The sequence below is a fragment of the Phocoena sinus genome, chromosome 13, assembly GCF_008692025.1.
Source record: "Phocoena sinus isolate mPhoSin1 chromosome 13, mPhoSin1.pri, whole genome shotgun sequence".
NCBI lineage: Eukaryota > Metazoa > Chordata > Mammalia > Artiodactyla > Phocoenidae > Phocoena > Phocoena sinus.
The window spans coordinates 52,848,773-52,867,441 of NC_045775.1; the positions used below are offsets into that span (position 1 = coordinate 52,848,773).

An 18,669-nucleotide genomic window follows, 5' to 3' on the forward strand; every position below is an offset into this window, starting at 1 on the left:
GTTAGTAGTGTGGTTGAACATCTCTTTGTATATTTATTGGATGTTCCCTCTTCTGTGAGTTTGCTGTTCAGTCTTTTGTCTATTTTTTCTTATGTTGTTAAAAAGATTAAATAACCCATAGATTCTGGTTACTAATCTTTTGTCAGTTACATGCAGTACACATGTATTTTCCCAGCTTGTAGTTGGTCTTTTAACTTTGTTAATGGTGACTTAAGTAATCAGATAATCGTTAACATAGTTGACTTTATCAACATTTTAACTTATGATATCTCTTTAAGAAATTCTTCTTGCTCTCCAGTCATCAAGGTATGCTTGATTTCTCCTATATTGTCTAAAAGTTTTCATGTTTTCTTTTTCATCTTTAGGCCTTTGCACACTGAATTTATTTTTGGGTATGGTGTAGGATAAGGAAGGAGCAGATTGGCTCCGATTTTATCTTTTTCACACGGATACCCAATTGTCCCAGCACCACATATTGAGTGGTTCAAGGCTCGGCTCTGGTGCCCAGGGCCCAGGAGAGGGTGAGATAAGCGAGGTGCCCACTCTCCGGGGCGTGAGGGTCTGCAGCAGAGAATGAGCGCTTTCTTTAATTTTGCGCCCTGGGTGCCTTGCTTGCCTCATCCTCTTTGGGCCCTGAGCTCGCTGTCCCCTTCCTTTCAGGGGACCCAGACTGTGGCAGGAAGGCTTGTCCTGATAAACGACACACATGGACTTTGGGTCTCCTGCCCAGCAATGTTGGTTCCCGAGACAGAAGAATCTTTGTGAAGAAGAAGGAAAAGGAAGCCTGGAATCTCCTGTCAGCCCCGGCTTGAGCTAGGGAAGGAGGGGTGCCTGGGACTGGGTCGGGGGAGAAGGGCAGACTGGGACTGATGCCCCTGAAGTGCTATTTTCTGAGGCTTCTGGGGGCAAGTGGCTGGTGCCTAGGGGGCCTTTCCCCTCCACGAGGCCTTGCACAAACCCTGCAGGGTCTGGTATTGGTGGGTTCTGCCCCTGCCTTCTCCACAGAATGTGGGAGGTCTTGAGGGCACCTCAGAAGTTTAAGCTACTGCATAGACTTGGAACAGATAACAGAGTAGAGAAAGATTTTTTTTCTTTTAATTCTCTTTCAATCCTTCTAATGGTATCTGGGAGAGAGTCTCCCTTTGGTCTGACTTGTCTAACACTTGCTAATCCCCTCTTAACTCCTAGAGATTGGACCTCAGGCTTTGCAGCCTTGGGAGCTATGGTATCTGACTAGATAGTCAATCACATTGTTTTGTTTTCACTGTATTTATTTTGGGGGAGTTGCCTTCTATTCTGGCAAGTGATGGCAGTTTGCTGTTAGTGATGCTAATAGGAAGTTTCCTTTTTGATATTTGAGCAAAGAAGTTCACTTTATGTATGTAAAATCACATTTATGTGTGCATTTGGATAAAGAGAGGTATGTTGATGGTGGTGATCTCATGGTTTTTTGTCTTCCTTATATTTTGTTGTGTTTGCTTTTTTTTTTTTACAATGAACATACGTTATTTACATAATCAGAAAATAACTATTTTTGTTAAGGAGAGAGGATGTATGTTTACATGAAGTATGTTTAAAGGAACATATTAAGTATAGAATAACACAAGGACTATGGCTTTGGTGACATAGTTGACAGCCAGGGGTAGGGCTGCCTCTGGGAGACTGAGGAAGGGGGAAGAGCAGGCTGAACCCAGGCAAAGGGCAAGGACAGCTTTCCTGTCGTGGGAAATTCAGGCACCTACTGCCCAGAGACTGGGCTTTGTCCCTTTAGCATTGTTCAGCCGATTCTGTTTTAGAGTCTCAGTTACACGTTTTGAATCAGGTAAAGCATGGATCCTTTGGCGAGATGTGGCCAAGTTTCTGTGATGTGTTAGATCTTTGCCTTGCCTGCATTTACATGCCCCAGGTTGGGGTGCACAAAGGGAACCTGGCTGGGGTCTAGATATCTCTTATTTGAGAGTGCTGTTCTTTCAGAGGTCTGTTGTGCCAGAGCTGACAAGTGGCAGCTTTCTCCCTGCTGGGCTGTTCCCCGTCTGCAGGTGACCGCCGTCTGGCTCTCTTCCCAAAGAGTCCTGGCAGCTGGTGCCAGTTCACGGTGCCTGCCCTTCCCCGGTGGTGGGTGGGGGCATAATTTAACAGGAGCCCCTGGGGCAAAGGATTCCTGATGCGTAGCCCTCTGAATCTTCAGTTCACTGCCCTTAGGAAAAGGCTCTTTTCCAGATCACACCCCGAGTTACTGTTTAATCTTTAATGGAGTCAGCAGAGTCCAGACACAACCCAGAGCAGGTAAGTAATCCCAGATCTTCCTTGAGGATTTATCTGGCTTCAAGGTCTGATTCCTGGGCCTCTGATTATGGGACAGACCATGTGGCCACTAATCAATAAGCACTGTAGTCAGTGGGACCAGACAGTCACAGGCCCTGCCCTCCTGAAGGTGGCAGTCTGTTGGAGAAGGCAGGCGAATGATGGCAGGTGTGAAGAGGGTTTGCAGGAGAGGCGGTGGGCTGCCGTGGAACTCAGCAGTCATTTGAGAAGGGGATGCAGGGGTGTCTGAGCAGAAGATGGTTAGACTGAGACATATGGACAGAGCTTGCCAGGTGAGGAGATGTGGGAAGGGGCGATCCAGGAAGAGGGAACAGTGTATGCAGAAAGCTGGACCCTGCTGTGTTCAGCTGGGAGATGCCCTTTAGGTGGCTAAAGAAGAGAGACCAGGGTGGAGAGAGGGGCAGGGCCCAGATCCTATAGGATCTCTTTGGACAGGAGTGGGGGACAGGGCGACTTTGTGCCCCAGGGACATTTAACACGGTTGTCACAACTTGCTTATCACAAGTGTGTGTGGCAGGGGCCCGGGGTGGGGGAGCCTCTGGCATCTAGTGGGTGGAGGCCCGGATGCTGCTAAACAAACCACAGTGCCCAGGACGCCCAGCCCCGGCAACAAAGGATGACCCAGCCCCAAATGTCAGTCGTGCTGAGGTTGAGACACCTTTGTGTGGGACCCCACTTTAAGGGCTTTGTTCCTTATTCTAAAGCTGAGGGGAAGCCATGATGGGGTTTCGCATGGGAGAAGGACATGATCAAGTTTATGTTTTAAAGTGATCGCTTGGGCTGCTCCTAGGAAGGTGGTTCTGGACCCATTCATTCTCCAGCTTGGGAATTTCCAGCCTCTGTGATTCCTTGCCTTGGGGGCTTACCTTTAATTGCTTTGTGGCTATCAGGATCTCTACCAGGGCAAGGAAACCGATTCAGATATTTAGATGCTGAGCAGGCCAGGGGCTTTCCACTGGGCACAATAGGCCCTGCACTAGAGCTTATAAAATGTTTAAGGCCCGTGTGGCGGACAGAAAATGTCCCCAGAGGTGTTTGTGTTCTAACTCCCAAACCTGTGAATATGTCACTGTACATGGCAAAAGGGGTTTTGCAGATGTGTTCAAGTTAAGGCACTTGTAGTGGGAGGATTATCCTGGATTATCTGAGTGGACAGTGTAATACAAGGGTCCTTAAAAAGGGAGCAAGAGAGTCAGATTCAGACATGTGGTAACAGAGACAGAGGCCAGAAAGAGATCTGAAGGGGCTATGCTGCTGGCCTTGAAGATGGAGGAAGGGACCATTGCTCTAAAATAAGGAATGCGTGCGCCACTAAATTTCTAGTGATTTGTTAGAACAGCAACAGGAAACTAATACAGCCTGGAAAAAGTTTTAATTAATTCTGAAATAAAAAAGGAAAACTGCACTATAGAAATTAAGAAATGTCATTTATTTAAAAATTTGTTTTATAATACTTAACATATACAAAAAGGTACAAAGATGAATTCAACACACAGCCAGATGTACTCACCTGACTCAAGAAATCAAGCAGTTCTCATACAGCTGAAGCCCCTTGCAGACCCACCCCGGATCTCATTTCCCTCTCTTCTTTCCAGAGGTAATCAATATCCTAAATTTGGTATTTATTATTCCCGTACATTTTTTTAAAACATTTATTTATTTACTTTTGGCTGTGTTGGGTCTTCGTTGCCACGCGCGGGCTTTCTCTAGTTGTGGCGAGTGGGAGCTACTCTTCGTTGCGGTGCACGGGCTTCTCATTGCGGTGGCTTCTCTTGTTGCGGAGCATGGGCTATAGGCGCAAGGGCTTCAGTAGTTGTGGCTCGCAGGCTCTAGAGCACAGGCTCAGTAGTTGTGGTGCACAGGCTTAGTGGCTCCATGGCATGTGGGATCCTCCCGGACCAGGGCTTGAACCTGTGTCCCCTGCATTGGCAGGCAGATTCTTAACCACTGCACCACCAGGGAAGTCCCTATTCCCATACATTTTTATACCTGTGTCCCCAACCACTATGTAGTACTGGTTTGCATGCTGTTTCATATACATGACATCATAATGTATGTATTCTTATGCAACTTTTTGTATCTAACATGTTTTGAGAATCATTTTTGTTGATGGATGTAGTGACTGCATATTACCCTGTTGTATAAATATGTCATAATTTATTCTGCTGATAAACATTTAAGTTGTTATCAATTTTGGCTATTGCAAACAATGGGGCTGTAAACATTTTTGTGCCTGCCTTTTGGTGCGCCTCTGCAAGGATTTCTCTAGGGTTGATTCCTAGGAGTGAAACCCCTGGGATCTTAGATAAATGGATTTTCCAGAGAGTTCCAAATGCTCTTCAAAGAGGCCAGGCCAATCTATACTCAACTGGCAATGCATAGACTTGGTAGTGATTGTAGTATTGGTAGACTGTAAAATTTTTGCTGATATGATGGGTATAAAATGATATTTTATTTCTGGTTTTAACATTTATTTTCTAGATTCTTATGGAATTGAGTATCTTTTCCTATGTTTATAGATCGGCCCTGTTTCTTCCTCTGTGAATTGCCTGTTCATCTTTTTGCCCATTTTTCTATAGAGCTTTTTAGTATTAGTACATAGAAATTCCTTATTATTTTGGATACTAAATCCTCTGCAGCAACATATGTTGTAAATATCTTCTCACACTTTGTGGTTTGCTTTTCATGAAGACATTCTGTCTATTGAGACAGGGATATCATCTTACTCCAAGGCAGCATTTGAGCAGAAATTAAGTTCCACAATCCCTTTAGGATCCTGGTCTATTACTTAGTTTCAAGGCTCAGCTGGTGCAGATCATTAAGGGGTGCTCCATAAAATGATTTTCAAAGGTGAAGAGAATCTTCCGGACATGCTCTGAATTATTAACATAATTCATTATGAAATGATACACACATATTTATTCAAACCAGAGGTTACGAACTTAACGCCTGCAGGGGGCCAGGTGGGTGACATAAAAGATTAAAGTAGGCTGGGTAGGATGTGTAGCCCTCTCAGAGGCACTTATTTGAGGCTGCCCTAGCGGTTTAATCTATGAAGTAGATTCCAGAATTAAGCTCATCTTACAGATAAGGAAATTTTAGGCTTGGAGAAGTTAAGCAGCTTGCCCAAAGTCACATAACTAGAAAGTAAAAGAACCAAGATTCAAAAGAACCTTAGGGCTGTCTGCCTTTAGGGCCCATATTCTTAACTATGATGCTAAATGCTGCTCAGGGTATAAAAAATAGTTCATGTTTCTCTTAACTCTATGATAAGAAACACGGCAGTGCAGGTGAGAGTATAAGTGGCAAATGGTGTTGTGAAATATTAGGACACTGAGGACTGTAGCAAGCTGGAGAGAAAATGCCTGTTACATGGGTCATCAATTCCAGCTTCCTGATGTCAGCAGGGAATGCAGATCAAGTGTTGCCAGATTTTTTTTCCCCAAGAAAACCTGGAAATCTAGATTTTTAAAATTAATTAATTAATTTATTTATGGCTGTGTTGGGTCTTCGTTTCTGTGCGAGGGCTTTCTGTAGTTGTGGCAAGCGGGGGCCACTCTTCATCGCGGTGCGCGGGCCTCTCACTATCGTGACCTCTCTTGTTGCGGAGCATAGGCTCCAGACGCGCAGGCTCAGTAATTGTGGCTCACGGGCCCAGTTGCTCCGCGGCATGTGGGATCTTCCCAGCCCAGGGCGCGAACCCGCGTCCCCTGCATTGACAGGCAGACTCCCAACCACTGCGCCACCAGGGAGGCCCTGGAAATTTAGATTTTTATGGGAATGGCAACTAATTTTTAAGTACTGCCTATCAAATTCAATACTTTTTACAATATTGCTCGGAACAAATAAAACATTTTTGTGGGCTGCCACTCTAAGACCTTTGATTTAGCCCAGAATAAATTATTTGTTTACAGCCTGAACTACCTTTGGGAGTAACCAGTTTCATAAGAATCATGTGAAATAATATTTCCTTCTACTTGCACTAAAATAACCTCTTTGAAATAACAAGTATTTTCCTGTATTATAATGCTTAGGAATTTGGAGTCCCCAATACAGTCTCACAGACTTCAGTCATATCTCGTATTCATCATCTTCTAACCAGACAGAAATTACAACTGATGAAATAGTCATAGAACCTGGGACTGGTGGTCCTGGTATTGACTAGCTTTTTACTGAAACTTATGAAAATGATTGTTTTTTTCCTCCCAGGCCAAAGCAAGTGTCTTGATGTCAGTAATTTACTTGAAAATACTGCAGCATAGATGGTGTAATGCTGTGTACTTGCTAGTTAGATAAGCTTCAATTCTAGGAGCAGTCTACACCCCAGGGCATCAGCTAGCATTGTATCAGAAAGAAAGTGATATAAATTAATTTATATTTTGATCCACAGCAGACACTGCCAATCAGCACAATGAATATCCTAAACGAACTTTATGTGATGGAATTAATGGCTTGGTAATTAGCATGAGGAATGATAGAAAAGGGTTCTCACTGACAAAGTTAAAGGTAGTCAAGTATCTGAATAGGCTAAAATATTGTAGAGGCACTCCTCATGTTTGTTTGGACAGAGTATCAGAGCCTAGCAAGACCTTTAGCATGAACCTGTGAGAACGGTGCCAGACACTTGATCCTGAGCCACTCCTGTCTCCAGACGTAGCTTTAGGAGGGTTCTGGTTGTCTGATGTTGCTACCACAAGGATAATGAAATCCTGCCTCTGAAATGTTGTTGGTTATGCCTTCAGTGGACTGTTCATGCCAGGTAGTGGTTGGATCCCTTAAAAGGACAAGAGCTGGGACTTCATGGAACCTATGGAGCCAATTGCATGAAATGTTCTGTGCCTAATTGCTCGTTAATATTTGTTTAAAAAATGTCTATATATGTGGATGGACCTAGAGACTGTCATACAGAGTGAAGTAAGTCACAAAGAGAAAAACAAATATCATCTATTAATGCATATATGTGGAATCTAGAAAAATGTTACAGCTGAACCGGTTTGCAGGGCAGAAATAGAGACAGATGTGGCGAACAAACATATGGACACCAAGGGGGGAAAGTGGGGGTGGGTGGTGGTAGTGGGATGAATTGGGAGATTGGGATTGACATATATGCACTAATATGTATAAAATAGATAACTAATTTTTTAAAAAATGTCTATATGGGGGGACTTCCCTGGCGGTCCAGTGGTTAAGACTCCATGCTTCCATTGCAGGGTGCGTGGGTTCGATCCCTGGTCAGGGAAGTAAGATCCTGCATGCTACATGGTGTGGCCAAAAAAAAAAATGTCTATATAGGGGGAACATTTTGGTCTGAGATTTACTTTCATTATAACTTAATAGCCAGGTGGTGAGTGAGCAGCTGACTCTCACCCACTTCAAAATGTTTGGGCTACTTATAGACGAAAATGATCTTAGGCCAGTTCCCAACCACAAGAAAATGAGAGGTGGTAACTGCAGGCCTCAGGAGTCTGCACGCCATCATCCTCGCTTCCCGTGCCCTCCACGCTGCAGATGGGCCTTTGAGACCAGACTCGAGACCCCTCTCTTCTCTTCCCTCCTCCAGCCTTGGAGGTTGCTTGTGAGGTCTGAAAATGTGCACGTGCCCAGTAGAATCAGGCAGCTCCTGTAAGTCTGGCCCCTCCCACAATAGGAAACACACAGAAAAGCTGGGCTGCAGAGAACCAGCCCAGCGGAATGCTCGCCAGCAAACATTTTAATCTAAATTCTGAATTAGTCAAAGAAGTAGTTTTTCAGTGTGTGTATTTTTGGAAAGTATCCTCCACACTGTGCTAGATTACAGAAACCTACAGACATATTCCTTGCCCTTAAAAGATTAACAGAATATCTTTCTGTTTCAATAAATAGATTGATAAATATAATAAAGCTCTCCTTCAGGGATTACCACAGCACAAACTAGTTCTCCCCTCGGAGAAACCCCTGTGGTTTTCCCTTTTCTTTAAGTCCATTCCTTTCTTTGTGGAATCTTGACTTCACAAATCTTTCTCTTGTCCCCTTTATTTTTGCCTGCTATGGTCCCTAAAAAGCTTTCTGTGGTCCCCCTTCAAACTTCAGCATCCATTGCTCCTTAAAATTTTACTCACATTCCCTGGCATGAATCTTTTTTTTTTTAATCATTAAAAAAAAATACTTATTGATTGATTTTGGCTGTGCTGGGTCTCAATTGTGGCATGCAAGCTTCTTATTTGTGACATGCGAACTCTTAGTTGTGGCATGCAGCATCTAGAACCCAGGCCCCCTGCATTGGGACTGCAGAGTCTTATCCACTGGACCACCAGGGAAGTCCCTCTGGCCTGAATATTAACCTTCAAAATTACACTCAAAGCAGGGACTCTCCCCTGTTCTCAACATAGATGAGTGTCAATGGATTTCCAAAGCATTCCTCTGCTTCATGTATAGATATCTTTTCTCCCCAACTTCATTTTAGACCTCTCAAGGACAGCATCTATTTTTAGCTCCTTTTGTATCTCCCTGCCTTATAGCACCTGCTCTACAAGTAAATTCTCAGAAAACAATCACTTCTTACCCCATCTGGAAGACTGATAATCCATAAGTGTACAGTTCTAAGTAATGGAAATGGAAAGCTCTAGATTTGAGTGGTGGGCACCATTATTATAACTAACATTTTAAAACATCTATTAATCTAGCATTTCACTTCATCGTCATGGAACAATCCTATGAAGTAGGTACTGTTATTATCCCCAGTAACCAATGAAAAAATTGCAACACCATAAAGTTCAGTAATTTGTCCAAGGTCATGGGGGAGCCCTAACTGAGGGGAGTCCCAAACACTGCAAAATGATCTGGTAGAAGAAGGGGAAGAGTTGTATGGGGGCGCGGGTTTGCTTCTCAGCAAGACTATCAAGTAAGGCCTCTTAGCTATTTTGGTAGTTCGAACATATATTCACAGTCTTTGATAATTCTCCCTTCAAGAAGTGAAGTGGAGCCGAATTACCTCCCCTTGAGTGTGGGCTGGCTTGCTTATAGGATAGCATGTGGCAGGAGTAACAATGTTTGACTCCTGAGACTAAGTTATAAAAGGCACTGTGGCTTCCTCCTTGCTTTCTATCCTGGTCACTCACTCGGGGCGAAGCCAACTGCCATGTTGTGAGGATATTCACTCAAGCAGCCCAATGGAGAGGTCCATGTAGCAAGGAATGGAGGCCTCCTGCCAACAGCCAAGAAGGAGCTGAGGCCTTCTGCCAACAGCCATGTGAGCAAACCATCTTGGAAGCAGATTCTCCAGCCCTAGTCGACCCTTCAGATGATAGCAACCCCAGCTGACTTCTTTTTTTTTTTTAGCTGGAGTTTAAAATTTATTTACAGGCTTTTCTCTTTTTTTTTTTTAACATCTTTATTGGAGTATAATTGCTTTACAATGGTGTGTTAGTTTCTGCTTTATAACAAAGTCAATCAGTTATACATATACATATGTTCCCATATCTCTTCCCTCTTGTGTTTCCCTCCCTATCCCACCCCTCTAGGTGGTCACAAAGCACTGAGCTGATCTCCCTGTGTTATGCGGCTGCTTCCCACTAGCTATCTGTTTTACATTTGGTAGTGTATATATGTCCATGCCACTCTCTCACTTCATCACAGCTTACCCTTCCCCCTCCCCATATCCTCAAGTCCATTCTCTAGTAGGTCTGAGTCTTTATTCCTGTCTTACCCCTAGGTTCTTCATGACATTTTTTTTTCCTTCTTAAGTTCCATATATATATGTGTTAGCATACAGTATTTGTCCTTCTCTTTCTGACTTACTTCACTCTGTATGACAGACTCTAGGTCCATCCACCTCATTACAAATAGCTCAATTTCGTTCCTTTTTATGGCTGAGTAATATTCCATTGTATATATGTGTCACATCTTCTTTATCCATTCATCCGATGATGGACACTTAGGTTGTTTCCATCTCCTGGCTATTGTAAATAGAGTTTCAATGAACATTTTGGTACATGACTCTTTTTGAATTATGGTTTTCTCAGGGTATATGCCCAGTAGTGAGATTGCTGGGTCATATGGTAGTTCTATTTGTAGTTTTTTTTGTTTTGTTTTTTTTTGCGGTATGCAGGCCTCTCACTGTGTGGCCTCTCCCGTTGCGGAGCACAGGCTCCAGACACGCAGGCTCAGCAGCCATGGCTCACGGGCCTAGCTGCTTCGCAGCATGTGGGCTCTTCCCGGACCGGGGCATGAACCTGTGTCCCCTGCATCAGCAGGCGGACTCTCAACCACTATGCCACCAGGGAAGCCCTATTTGTAGTTTCTTAAGGATCCTCCATACTGTTCTCCGTAGTGGCTGTACCAATTCACATTCCCACCAGCAGTGCAAGAGTGTTCCCTTTTCTCCACACCCTCTCCAGCATTTATTGTTTCTAAATTTTTTGATGATGGCTATTCTTACTGGTGTGAGATGATATCTCATTGTAGTTTTGATTTGTATTTCTCTAATGATTAATGATGTTGAGCATTCTTTCATGTGTTCGTTGGCAGTCTGTATATCTTCTTTGGAGACATGTCTATTTAGGTCTTCTGCCCATTTTTGGATTGGGTTGTTTGTTTTTTTGTTATTGAGCTGCATGAGCACTTGTAAATTTTGGAGATTAATCCTCTGTCAGTTGCTTCATTTGCAAATATTTTCTCCCATTCTGAGGGTTGTCTTTTAGTCTTGTTTATGGTTTCCTTTGCTGTGCAAAAGCTTTGAAGTTTCATTAGGTCCCATTTGTTTATTTTTGTTTTTATTTCCATTTCTCTAGGAGGTGGGTCAAAAAGGATCTTGCTGTGATTTATGTCATAGAGTGTTCTTCCTATGTTTTCCTCTAAGAGTTTGATAGTTTCTGGCCTTACATTTAGGTCTTTAATCCATTTTGAGCTTATTTTTGTGTATGGTGTTAGGGAGTGATCTAATCTCATGCTTTTACATGTACCTGTCCAGTTTTCCCAGCACCACTTTTTTTTTTTTTTTTAAACATCTTTATTGGGGTATAATTGCTTTACAATGGTGTGTTAGTTTCTGCTTTATAACAAAGTGAATCAGCTATACATATACATATGTTCCCATATGTCTTCCCTCTTGCGTCTCCCTCCCTCCCACTCTCCCCATCCCACCCCTCCAGGCTGTCACAAAGCACCGAGCTAATATCCCTGTGCCTTGCGGCTGCTTCCCCCCAGCTATCTACCTTACTACGTTTGTTAGTGTGTATATGTCCATGACTCTCTCTCGCCCTGTCAAAACTCACCCTTCCCCCTCCCCATATCCTCAAGTCCGTTCTCCAGTAGGTCTGCGTCTTTATTCCTGTCTTACCCCTAGGTTCTTCATGACATTTTTTTCCCTTAAATTCCATATATATGTGTTAGCATACGGTATTTGTCTTTTTCTTTCTGACTTACTTCACTCTGTATGACAGACTCTAGGTCTCTCCATCTCATTACAAATAGCTCAATTTCATTTCTTTTTAAGGCTGAGTAATATTCCATTGTGTATATGTGCCACATCTTCTTTATCCATTCATCCGATGATGGGCGCTTAGGTTGTTTCCATCTCCGGACTATTGTAAATAGAGCTGCAATGAACATTTTGGTACATGACTCTTTTTGAATTTTGGTTTTCTCAGGGTATATGCCCAGTAGTGGGATTGCTGGGTCATATGGTAATTCTATTTGTAGTTTTTTAAGGAACCTCCATACTGTTCTCCATAGTGGCTGAACCAATTCACATTCCCACCAGCAGTGCAAGAGTGTCCCCTTTTCTCCACACCCTCTCCAGCATTTATTGTTTCTAGATTTTTTGATGATGGCCATTCTGACTGGTGTGAGATGATATCTCATTGTAGTTTTGATTTGCATTTCTCTAATGATTAATGATGTTGAGCATTCTTTCATGTGTTTGTTGGCATTCTGTATATCTTCTTTGGAGAAATGTCTATTTAGGTCTTCTGCCCATTTTTGGATGGGGTTGTTTGTTTTTTGGTTATTGAGCTGCATGAGCTGCTTGTAAATTTTGGAGATTAATCCTTTGTCAGTTGCTTCATTTGCAAATGTTTTCTCCCATTCTGAGGGTTGTCTTTTGGTCTTGGTTATGGTTTCCTTTGCTGTGCAAAAGCTTTGAAGTTTCATTAGGTCCCATTTGTTTATTTTTGTTTTTATTTCCATTACTCTAGGAGGTGGGTCAGAAAGGATCTTGCTGTGATTTATGTCATAGAGTGTTCTTCCTATGTTTTCTTCTAAGAGTTTGATAGTTTCTGGCCTTACATTTAGGTCTTTAATCCATTTTGAGCTTATTTTTGTGTATGGTGTTAGGGAGTGATCTAATCTCATGCTTTTACATGTACCTGTCCAGTTTTCCCAGCACCACTTATTGAAGAGGCTGTCCTTTCTCCACTGTACATTCCTGCCTCCTTTATCAAAGATAAGGTGACCATATGTGTGTGGGTTTAACTCTGGGCTTTCTATCCTGTTCCATTGATGTATATTTCTGTTTTTGTGCCAGTACCATACTGTCTTGATTACTGTAGCTTTGTAGTATGGTCTGAAGTCAGGGAGCCTGATTCCTCCAGCTCCATTTTTTGTTCTCAAGATTGCTTTGGCTATTCGGGGTTTTTTGTGTTTCCATACAAATTGTGAAATTTTTTGTTCTAGTTCTGTGAAAAATGCCAGTGGTAGTTTGATAGGGATTGCATTGAATCTGTAGATTGCTTTGGGTAGTAGAGTCATTCTCACAATGTTGATTCTTCCAGTCCAAGAACATGGTATATCTCTCCATCTATTTGTTTCATCTTTAATTTCTTTCATCAGTGTCTTATAATTTTTTGCATACAGGTCTTTTGTCTCCTTAGGTAGGTTTATTCCTAGATATTTTATTCTTTTTGTTGCAGTGGTAAATGGGAGTGTTTTCTTGATTTCACTTTCAGATTTTTCATCATTAGTGTATAGGAATGCCAGAGATTTCTGTGCATTAATTTTGTATCCTGCTACTTTACCAAATTCATTGATTAGTTCTAGCAGTTTTCTGGTAGCATCTTTAGGATTCTGTATGTATAGTATCATGTCATCTGCAAACAGTGAGAGCTTTACTTCTTCTTTTCTGATTTGGATTCCTTTTATTTCCTTTTCTTCTCTGATTGCTGTGGCTAAAACTTCCATAACTGTGTTGAATAAGAGTGGTGAGAGTAGGCAACCTTGTCTTGTTCCTGATCTTAGTGGAAATAGTTTCAGTTTTTCACCGTTGAGGACGATGTTGGCTGTGGGTTTGTCATATATGGGCTTTATTATGTTGAGGAAAGTTCCCTCTATGCCTACTTTCTGGAGGGTTTTTATCATAAATGGGTGTTGAATTTTGTCGAAAGCTTTCTCTGCATCTATTGAGATGACCATATGGTTTTCCTCCTTCAATTTGTTAATATGCTCTATCACATTGATTGATTTGCATATATTGAAGAATCCTTGCATTCCCGGAATAAACCCCACTTGATCGTGATGTATGACCCTTTTAATGTGCTGTTGGATTCTGTTTGCTAGTATTTTGTTGAGGATTTTTGCATCTATGTTCATCAGTGATATTGGCCTGTAGTTTTCTTTTTTTTGTGACATCCTTGTGTGGTTTTGGTATCAGGGTGATGGTGGCCTCATAGAATGAGTTTCCTCCCTCTGCCCAGCTGACTTCTTGACTGCAATGTCACAAGAGACCCTGAGCCAAGTCACTTGGTTAAACCACTGCTCAATTCCTTACCCATTCAACCTGTGAGATAATAAATGTCAGCTGTATTACACTGCTAAGTTTGGGGTAATTTGTTATACACCAATAGATAACCAATGCAGCTAAGTTAACCTCTAAGCAGTTCTTAACATGTGGTGCAGTATCAGGAACCCCTTTAAGAATCCCATAAGAGCTATGAACACCTTTAGAAAAATGCACAGACACAAAAACATGGAGCTCACAGTTTCTCGAGGATCATGTATTCTGATAAAGCCCATTCATGGATCTCAGGTTTAAAATGCCTTCTCTAAAACTAGAATAGTCCAAGTATAAATTGTTTCCCACAGAATCCTTTTCCTGTGGATGACTAATTTAAAGCATTTTAAAAAAATTCTTTCCCTCAGTTTATTTTTCTTTGAGATAGAAGAATCTGTTAAAGAAGAACTCTCCCTGCCCCATACCTCTACCCCTCGCCCCCACCCAGTTCCCCCAGGCTCTTTCCACCCAGCACATTTCAAAGAGCAAAGGGGTCATGCTCACTTTTCTCATGGTTCTATTTTTGTGACTCCATTCTTTTGGAAGAGAGAGGGTAACTCGTGGGACTTCCAGAAAAGTCAAACAGTAATTACTAGAAATACAGGAAGGAAGTATGTTCTTGAAAGATTAAAGCTCCAGAGTTCAGAGCTAAATGAGTTGGCCTGGTTTGTATTCTCGGGAAACATTGGCGCTTTGGGGGAAATCCTACTGAGCTCGCTTTTCATCCACTTGAGCCCCCCAGACCATGTTTTCACATATACCCATCTCCAGGCTGACATCACTGGTGCAAAGGAGAAGCATAGTTATTCCTCTCCATTTTCTACTTGGGAAGATAAAGATGTCAAAAGGGACACAGACACAGGAGGAAAAGCAATGAAACTTCCTCTCTGAGGTCAGTATCTCCTGAATCCCTGGAGGCCATGATTTCTGATCAAACAGTAATTGCGGCTCTGAGTTACTTCTGCTTTAGGGACCCAGCATGGTTTTCAGTTCTATTCATGGGCACTCCCCAGTTTCTCTGGGCTGCAGAAATGTATGTAATGCAATGCAGGAAATGTAACCCCGGAAGAGAGAGAGAGAGAGCTTTGGGGGCACCATGGTGTGTTAATTTGGGGCAAATTAAGACATCCTATAGGGGTTGGATATAGGTGACTGGAATTCTGGAGAGGTCTGGGTTGGGAGATTTTGGGTAGTTAAAACACGAGGATAAAAGAGCTTGCTCGCAGAGAATGGAACCCTGAAAGCTTGTGGGTAGAGGAGGAAGAGAAGCCCATTGAAGTGTGGGAGGAATGGTCGGGAAGCTGGTGAGAAGAACTAAGAGAGAGAAGGATGTGAGAGAAATCGATGGCCAAGGGAGTTTAAAGATGGAGAGAAAGTAGTTTCAAATGTGAGCAGATGGATTAGGGAAGTGACAGTTGAAGCATGTCGATTGTATTTAGCATGAGTAAGGTTCACTGATGGTCTTGGAAAGAGCATATATCAGTGGCATAGAGGAGACAGAAGCCAATTCGAGCAGGCTGAGGAGTGAATGAGCTGAGCAAGTGGCTCACGGGAATATGGCTAAACAGAGTCACCCAAGATTTGAAACCAGATGAGGTAGAGACTTCTCTCAACCATATCGTGGGCAGGAGTGTAAGAGGCAGCTGGAAGGCTGTGGCGAAAGGACCATACTCACTTTGCTGTTTGTTCATAACCTACTTTCGCTGAATGAATAAAATCGTATCTTTAATAAACTGAGGGAGCTCTCTAGAGATATAAACTTTGGTATGGAGAAGATGCAGCTAAGTGAGCAAAAGCCATCCGCCCAAATTAGAACTATCAGAAGAAAAAAGTCTTGCCAGGCACAGTGACACACAAGAAGCTGATCAGGAATCAAAGAACTAAAGGGTAAAATGTGGTGAGGGAGGTGCAAGTAATCCAAAGGTCAGGGAGGGAGATAAGATGGTCTCTGCTGCCTTGTCTAAATGCAATAACCTCTGAGACACTTGGCCTCTGAATAATCAGCACCGGTCTTAGATGATCTAGAGAGCAAAGAGGAGATGAACAAATTGCAACAGACAATCCTAGGACTTAGATTCAGAACACAGAGAACATGGGACTTGTAGTATTATTTTATTTCAAATACATTGATTTTCTGTGTGCTTTAACAAATATCAATAATTTTATAATCTTTCTGTTTTAAAAATTGAGTACAGACAACATTTTCTAAGAAGTTTTCCCAGACCACTGGTAGGGGCTGCTACCCTACACAGCAGAAACTCTTGCTGTGTTTCTCTGTGTTCCCTGAAGGCCTATCCCTCCCTCTGTGACAGTGTTACTATGACAACGTGTCCAGTGGTTTGTCCCTTGGAGACACCGGTTGCATGTGATCCCCAGCCCTTTGGCAGAGCCCAGTCTGCAGGTCCTCCGGGCCACACTCTCGGCCTGCGTTCAGGTTTAGGTAACATTCCTAGGGCCTCAGGCCCCACAGGACTCGCTGGCCTAGGTCGGGACCCTGTTCCTACTGCAGACACCCCTGCCGCTGCTCCCAAGCTTGTTCCTGCACCCACTGCTGCTCCTGAGCTGGTGTCTCCTGTTGGGACACCAGCTGTGTTATGCAGGCTAGAAAGATCGAATGTGAGGGCCAGCACCAACTTGCAGGAAGTAAGGCTGGAAGCCCACAACTTTTTTGTGATGTGCTCAGCCTCACAAAACCTCAGCTGACTGCCTGCTGTATCCACAGAAGGCTCCACCACCTCCATTAAAATACAAGGGAAGTAATCAAAGAAAATTTTCCTGTCGAACATTTGGTGACGACCAGGTATAAGGAGAGGAACAATAAAATATGAAAATGATGACGACCGTTATGCTCCCAGATGCCCTTCCTGTTGAAAAAGTCCAGCTTGGAGGGTGGAGTGGGGAACTTGGTCACACAGCTGTGGGCGCAGGACAGTCCCAGGGGCAGCTCTCTTGCTTGGGGGTCCAGAAGAGCAGAGCCAGCCTCCGGGTTGATTTCTGGGAGCGTTGGCTTCTTTGATGTCACAATAAAGCAAATGTTGGACTTTGTCAGAAATTAGAAGGCAGGCCTGACTCACTTTGCTGAACTTAAAGCCATGTGGCTTCTTTGGGGACTGGGTCTGACTGTGGAAAGTCCTTAATGCCTGTAGTGGCATTTGCCGTTGAGGAGTTTTCTGCCACAGTGGCTGTGAAACCAGACCCCCAGTTGGGAAGGGGCCTCCTAACAACCCGGTCACCTTGTGTCGGCTGTCACAGGACCCTGAGATCCTATCTCCTGCCTTCTAGACCCACCACCTCCTGGGACCTGAAGTGGAGCCCCACCCCTAATGCCTACCAAGAAAGTTTTTGGGAAAATAATGTGAAACAATTATTTTATTGTTTTTGTTTAAAACAACATATTTATTATAAAAGTTCAAGTAATATAGAAAAGTACAGTAAAAAGAGTAAAAAAAACAACTCACTATGAATCCTACTGCCCAGAGACAAACATTCCCAACATTTATAAAGCATCATTAGAGACTCTGTTGGTATGTGAATAAATATAATGAAAAAATTTTATATAAATAGGATTATACTCTGCACACCATTTTAGATGAAAAAAATTTAATATTGTTTTACTTGAATTTAATGTCAGAAGAATTGAAGCAAAACTTAGAAATGACTAAATTGGTTGTTTCTTTCTATCTTTTTTTTTTTTTTGCGGTACGCGGGCCTCTCACTGTTGTGGCCTCTCCCGTTGCGGAGCACAGGCTCTGGCGCGCGGGCTCAGCGGCCATGGCTCACAGGCCCAGCCGCTCTGCGGCATGTGGGATCTTCCCGGATCGGGGCACGAACCCGTGTCCGCTGCATCAGCAGGCGAACCCCCAACCACTGCGCCACCAGGAAAGCCCTAAATTGGTTGTTTCTTCACCACAAGTTCTTAAAAGAGTCTTTTAGAATTAAAAAAAAGAATGAAAAACATTAGAAGATTAAATTTTCTATGCTTTAAAAAAGAAGACAATTTTCAGTTTTAAGTAATATTTATTGATCTTCTGCTGTAAATGATGAGGAATTACCCACTCTTACATTTTATCCCATGCCCAACTCTGTCTCTTGACTTTTATTATATTCCACTGTTACTGTTTCTCTCACTTCATTTTGTTCTCTGACTGTACTTCTTTCTGTTGTTTAGTTTTAGCTCTGTATTTAATGAACTCAATGCTCACCCCTTCATGTTACCTCAGTGTTACAGGTTCAATTGTATTCTCCCCAAAAAAAGTATGTTGGAGTTCTAATTCCCAAGTACCTCAGCATGGCCTTATTTGAAAGTAGTGTGTTTACAAGGGTGATCAAGTTAAAATGACATCATTAGAGTGGGCCCTAATCCAGTATGACTGGTGTTCTTATAAAAGGGGAAATTTGGACACAGATATGCACAGAGGGAAGACCATATATAGAGACATAGGGAGACCACCAGGTGAAGATTGGAGTTATGCTGCCACAAACCAAAGAACGTCTGGGGCTACAAAAGCTGGAAGAGGCAAGGAAGGATCCTTCCTTAGCTCCTTCAGAGGGAGCATGGACTTGCCCTCACCTTGATTTCAGAATTCTAGACTCCAGAAATG

The 18,669-nt window shown here is 42.8% G+C and overlaps 1 protein-coding gene across 45 annotated transcripts in view; it reads left to right on the top strand.

The window, feature by feature from the left end:
• The window catches only part of B3GNT2 (UDP-GlcNAc:betaGal beta-1,3-N-acetylglucosaminyltransferase 2), a 398,515-nt gene that overhangs the window by 191,218 nt on the left and 188,628 nt on the right, over window positions 1-18,669 (top strand). For 27 of the 45 annotated variants that reach the window (XR_004352765.1, XR_004352798.1, XR_004352797.1 and 24 more), the window contains exon 1: window positions 7-3,922. The exons of 12 other annotated variants lie outside the window; for them this stretch is intronic. The gene's annotated coding sequence lies outside the window, so the exon portion shown is untranslated. Of the gene's footprint in view, window positions 1-6; window positions 3,923-14,859; window positions 14,961-17,880; window position 18,669 lie in introns of those variants that run through there. 6 more of the 45 variants (XR_004352782.1, XR_004352778.1, XR_004352794.1 and 3 more) reach the window with 6 other exon arrangements.